This window comes from Amblyomma maculatum, chromosome 4, assembly GCF_055883805.1.
Source record: "Amblyomma maculatum isolate TAMU_Amacu chromosome 4, ASM5588380v1, whole genome shotgun sequence".
Taxonomy (NCBI): Eukaryota; Metazoa; Arthropoda; class Arachnida; order Ixodida; family Ixodidae; genus Amblyomma; species Amblyomma maculatum.
The window spans coordinates 123,937,613-123,943,612 of NC_139347.1; the positions used below are offsets into that span (position 1 = coordinate 123,937,613).

A 6,000-nucleotide genomic window follows, 5' to 3' on the forward strand; every position below is an offset into this window, starting at 1 on the left:
GAAAAGGCCCCCTTCGGCGGCTTTCTGACAGCTTCAGCTTCGTCCACCTGTTGGGGTTCTCGCAACCTCCTCCCCTTACCCCCGGTACATGGGGAATCTTTACGCCGAGCACACACTTAGATCCCAATCAGAAGTGGAACGTGTACAATGGTGTACATTGGAAGACACCTGACTGATCTCTGCCACTGAACACGAAGACATGCGGCGGCGGCGCTAGCATAAAGTCCATATCAGATCCCTCAGCTGTTTGCAAGGTTGCTAAGCCTAGGCCTAAAAGTCATCAGAGCCGGTCGTATGTTCCGCCTCCGAACGTTTCTTTATATTAGAAACCAAGGTGGAGCCTGACACGGATTTACAGTGCGCTTGAATGTTCTTGCACTTTGTTGTCACCGTTCTTGCATTCCCTTTAACCTTCTTTTTCCCTCTGTCTCTGGCAGCAAGCAATTTATTACTGTTAAGATGACCACGGGATGGTGATTAGTCTCGAGTAAGTGGGGGCATAATCTGCCCAGGAAGCACACACTTATGTCGCGCATGGAACATGCAAATGCGACTAACATGCAGAAGCTACTGACGTAGGCGGAACTCTGGCTTGAAAAATGTACACATAAGCTAACGCTGGGGCTTTTCTTGCTTGACCGAAAGGTCTGCATACGTGGGCCTACTTAGACTACAAGGGATGTAAATACTTTGCGGCAACTTGAGCCTGACTTTCTCTATGCTCTTGAGGTTATTGCATGTGGCTGTGCTTATGCGTTCCCTTTATAGCTTAGAGTATACGCGCTTTCTATTCTCTTAATTTTAGATGATACATTCCCGGTTCGCCCCAGGTGAGCAACTATTTGCAAACACTTTGCCTTTAAGGCATAGAATTCAAGGAGAATGGTAAGGTACAGAACATTTAAAAAACGAAGTTACTGAAAAGTGACTAATTAAGAAGTTACCAGTCCGTCCTAATCTAGTATTTCGGAAATATGTTGCAGCTCAATACACTGGCCTCCATACCGCGCTGTGAAACAGAATTCCCATGTGTTGGGATCGGAAAAGGTTAAATACTCAATAGACATTGAAAGTTGCGTCTCGGATACTTCACTGAACACGGCGAAATTCATCCTGCCTTCTCCGCAGCTTGTCCGACGAAAGCAGCGAAAACGAAGAGCCGCAGGGTAGAGCGATAAGGGGCAGCGGGTGCCATGGCAGCCGCCAGCCAGTAATAGATTCAATGCTTTTTTTTTAATCTCTGTCCGACATGAACGACGGGCACCTTACTCTGTTGTGATCGGGACGACTTCTCTGGCTTGTGACGATGCGCTCGGCGCCGCGGAGGAAGGAAGGGCAGGGGCCGTCCGCAAGCCTCAACTTATTAATTCCAGGTTTGCTCTGAAGGCAGAAGACGAGGAGCTCATTAAATGTGAAGAGGTTCTTAAGAAATGGGGAAAGAGCAAGAACACAAATGTCATGCCGATGAAGAATCACACACACGAAATCAAGGGGCGTGAGCATAACATTGAGAAGAAGCGGTTAGACTTGCGATGAAGGAGGCTGAAGTATATGTTTCTGCTCCGCAGGCAAGCGGCATTGGAGACGGAGAAATATTTTGAGGAACGATCTGATGCAACCTTATCAGTTTAGTGACATCATTGCTCTTTTCCGCGTGAACATTGAGCGGACATGCGAGAAAAGGAACTAAAAAAAAATTCTTGGCCGCAGCATCTGTTGTCTCGTTCGCGTGAGTCAGGTCGCTAATCTCATTTTCAGAATAGGCAAGAACTCTGGCGAATATGCTAAAATAAATGCAATCCTTCTAAAGGCATATGGGTTGTTGTCACCCGGGGCATAGCGTCAAAAAATTCATAAAGGGGCAAAATTGAAATCAGAGACGTAGTAGAATTTGGTTACACTCGAAAGGTAAACTTAGAGCAGTGGAAAGGTGTGGACATTTTTGATGATCATTTTAGTGAACTAGAATTGCATGTATTTGGGTACATTTTTACGCAGCATACCAGATCCGATGCGGTTCTGGATATTGGAGCAGTAAGAACTAAAAACAGGGCCAAATACCCCCACACTAGCAGCCGAATGCACTTCGCGTCGCTGTGTTCAAGAAGGCAAAAGTGCGGCAGAGGCATGGCAGACTTGTGGTACCGTAACCATAAACGCGACATCCGTATGAGGGCTTCATTTAAAACAACGCTGGACGAAGTATTTGGTCGCCCGGATGTCAGGACATTGCGCGCCGAGCAGCGCTTGCGTGAGCGGAAGCAGCAGGTCGGCGAAAGGTTTACAAGCTATATCAAAGATATCGTCGACCTGTGCAAGCGTGTGAACGCAAATATGTCAGAAGTTGCAAAAATCAAACATGTCTTGATAGGTATTGACAATGACGCCTTCCAGATGTTATCAGCGCGCGACTTGCGGACTGTTATTGAAGACTTCATGCTCTGCCAGAGCTTCGAGGAGCTGCGCAAGCAGAGGGTGTTGATGCGTCAGCCACAAGCAAAAGTTTAATCGCTTGCCTGACTGACGCCTGAAGCCCACAATCCATCGTTGCTGCAGCAAAATAAAGCATTTATTCGCGAAGAACTGGCGCATCAATTTTCCCTGCTTCCTATCCCTCAAGAGCAGCCACACCATTTGGCCCCGGCATTGCGGCAAGCTATCCAGGAGCAGGTTGCTGAGGCACTTCCACCTGTACATCTGCCATCAGTTGTCGCTGATGTTCCTCTGACTTGCGCCGACGCCGCTCCAAGATCTGCCACCGCTCCTATGACCTATGACGATGTCACCCCAAGGCCTGTCGCCGGTCCTTTGACTTATGCCGAAATGATAGCACGACCTCGGCCGCCAGCTTACACTCTACATTCAGTGCCTTTGAAAGCGTCAGCACCCTATTTTCGACCGGCTCCAAGACCACGCAATCCCTGGCGCACAAGAGACAATCGGCCAATTTGCTACATTTACAGGCTGGCTGGGCATCATTCCTGCTATTGCCGAAACCATCTCCCGGTATCACCACCACCTATCCAAAGTTCTGGGTACTGGTCTTCGACGCCACAGTGTTCTGCGCCTACTGAGCCTCCAGCAAGTCAAGCCTTCATTTCTCACCAGACCGCTGAGCCATCTCCCACCGTCGGTCACCGTCGCCGCGACGCCGCTCTATCTATCCGACGCGACGTCGACCGAATGCTTCACGTAAAGAACACTTGAGGCCGCAGTTCGTGAGACGAGAACCACCACCTGTCGAACTTCCCAAGTCCTCATCTATCGCCAGCCAATCTCATTGAAGTTTTCGTCGAAGGTGTTTTTGTCATGCTCTTAATTGACACTGGTGCTGAGGTTTCGGTAACGGACGCCAAATTTTGTAGCTCCTTAAAGAAAATGAAGACGCCAATTGCAGGACCTTCGTTGCGAACGGCCAGCGCTAAGCAAATCAAGCCTTTAGCAGCGTACACAAGTCAAGGAATGATCAAGAATCACCTTTATATAATTGAGTTCCTCGTGCTGCCAAGTTGCTCACAAGCTGTAATTTTAGGCTGTGATATCCTGTCGCATCATACCGCTATAATTGATTGTGCTCGCGCTGAAGTCGGATTTTCTGCGCTGCCTGAGCCCGTGTCAGACAACGCTCCTTCTAGTCTATTCGCTAAAGCCCTCGTCGCCGAAGACATCGACATTCTTCCTTCTTCGTCCCTGCTTGTATATATCACTTGTAACTCTATGTGAGATGAAACTGTCCTCTTCACGCCAGCACATACAATTCTGCGCCGAAGGTGCCTTCCATACCCCACGCTTTATTCACTGTTTTCGCTGGCTCCTCTACGCTCTGTTTCTCTGAACCGTTTAACTATTCTAGTGCTTTGCGCAACGGTGAATGTCTCGGGAGCCTGCAACCCATCACATCTCATCTCCATGAAGAGACTGACCCCGCGCCGCGCCTCGCCATGGCTGCACTCAGCCCTCCCCTTTCTGTATCACCTCCCTCTTCTACAGACCTGTTCCACCACTCAATCGACGCCAGTCTTCCTGAACAACAGCGAGCACAACTTCTTACCCTTCTTCAACAATTCAGCTCCTCCTTCGACTCATCAAAATTCCCTTGGAAAAAGTTCAACTGTCACTCATCGGATTGACACTGGACACCACGCGCAGTTTCGACAGGGGCCCTACCGTGTCTCTTCAACAGAGCGCCTGGTTATTGAAGAGCAAGTAGATCAGATGCTCCATAACAGCGTAATTCAGCCCTCAAACAGCCCTTGGGCCTCGCTTGTAGTACTCGTTAAAAAGAAGGATGGTTCCATCCGCTTCAATGCAGATTACCGCCGACTTATTAAGGTTACAAAAGAAAGAAGTATATCCTCTTCCGCGCATAGACGACGCACTGGACTGCTTGCGAGGGGCTGAATTCTTTTTCTCCCTAGATTTACGCTCCGGATACTGGCAGGTGCCGATAGAAGCGGCCGGCCGCTCTAAAACCGCTTTTGTTACTCCTGACGGCCTATATGAATTTACTGTTATGCCTTTCGGTCTTTGCAATGCTCCTGCGACATTAGAGAGAATGATGGGCACCATTTTGCGTGGACTGAAATGGAAGACCTGCCTCTGCTATCTCGATGATATCAACGTCTTTTCTCCTCACTTCGACACTTCTCTACCGCCTGAAGCACATTTTGACCTGCCTTTCTGATGCCGGATTGCAGCTCAACTTAAAGAAATGTCGTCTTGCCACCCGTCGACTGACCATTTTAGGCCACGTTGTCTCCAAGGAAGGCGTGTCTCCAGACCCGGCCAAACTTCGTGCTGACGCTGCCTTTCCCAAGCCGAGATCCTTCAAAGACCTTCACAGCTTTCTAGACTTGTGCGCCTACTTTCGTAGGTTTATTCGAAACTTCGCCTCTATTGCTGCCCCTTTGACGCAGCTTCTGTCGGGCAGCTCCGACCTTTCGCTTTGGGCACCGCAATGCGATGATGCTTTAATTACGTTGCGCCGCATCCTCACAACACCGCCTGTCCTGGTCACTTCGACCCGTTGGCCCCTACTGAGGTACACACCGACGCCAGTGGTGTCGGTCTCGGCACTGTACTCACTCAGTGGATAATCTGGATTTTCTGAATACGTCATAGCCTATGCAAGTCGAACGCTCAAAAAGACGGAGTCAAATTACTCGGTCACTGAAAAAGAATGTTTGGCAAAATTTGGCGCTCTGAGCAAATTCTGCCCTTACCTTTATGACCGCCCATTTTGAAGTTGTGACCTACCGCCATGCGCTGTGCTGGCTTTCCTCTTTGAAAGGCCCATCCGCCCGTATTGCTAGGTGGGCTCTTCGTCTACAGGAATTTGATGTTAACGTAGTCTACCGCTCCGGCCGCAAGCATCAAGATACCGACGCCCTTTTTCGCTGCCCCCTTCCAACTGACGTCGCAAGCCGTTCCACCTAGGATGCTTTGGCAATATCACTTCACATCAGTGACATGCCCTGTGAGCAGCGGAGGGACCCTTGGGTTGCTTCTCTTATCGAGGTCCTGTTAGATCCATCGGCAGCTTATCCATCGCGTGCGCTTTGAATCCAAGCATCGCACTTCGCCATTCGCGGCAACCTTGTTTATCGCCGCAACTCGAGTGCTGGCGGCCGCAAATGGTTTCTAGTCATTCCCCGCCACCTACGCTCGCAAGTCCGCGACTGCTTTCATGATGACCCACAATGCGGCCATGCGGGAGTGTGCAAGACATACCATCGCCTACGCTTCCAATACTACTGGAGGGGCAAGTACAACTTTGTGCTCAAATACATTCGCTCATGCCTAGTCTGTCAACGTCGCAAGTCCCCTTGTCATTTTTCTTCTGGCGAGTTGCAGCCGTTATCTTGCCCATCTCGCCCTTGTGATCGCGTCGGTATTGATTTATACGGCCCGCTCCGTACACTGCCGCTGGAAACAGTTGGGCCATCGTTGCGGTTGACCACATGACGAGATATGTAGAAACCGCTGCCCTTCCATCTTCCA

The 6,000-nt window shown here is 49.8% G+C and overlaps 1 protein-coding gene across 1 annotated transcript in view; it reads right to left on the minus strand.

The window, feature by feature from the left end:
• LOC146192289 (uncharacterized) overlaps positions 1-1,381 on the minus strand; it is a 41,958-nt gene extending 40,577 nt beyond the window's left edge. Inside the window, exon 1 of the mRNA XM_084600033.1 lies at positions 1,270-1,381. The gene's annotated coding sequence lies outside the window, so the exon portion shown is untranslated. The remainder of the gene's footprint in view (positions 1-1,269) is intronic.
• Between the last annotated feature and the right edge of the window lie 4,619 nt (positions 1,382-6,000).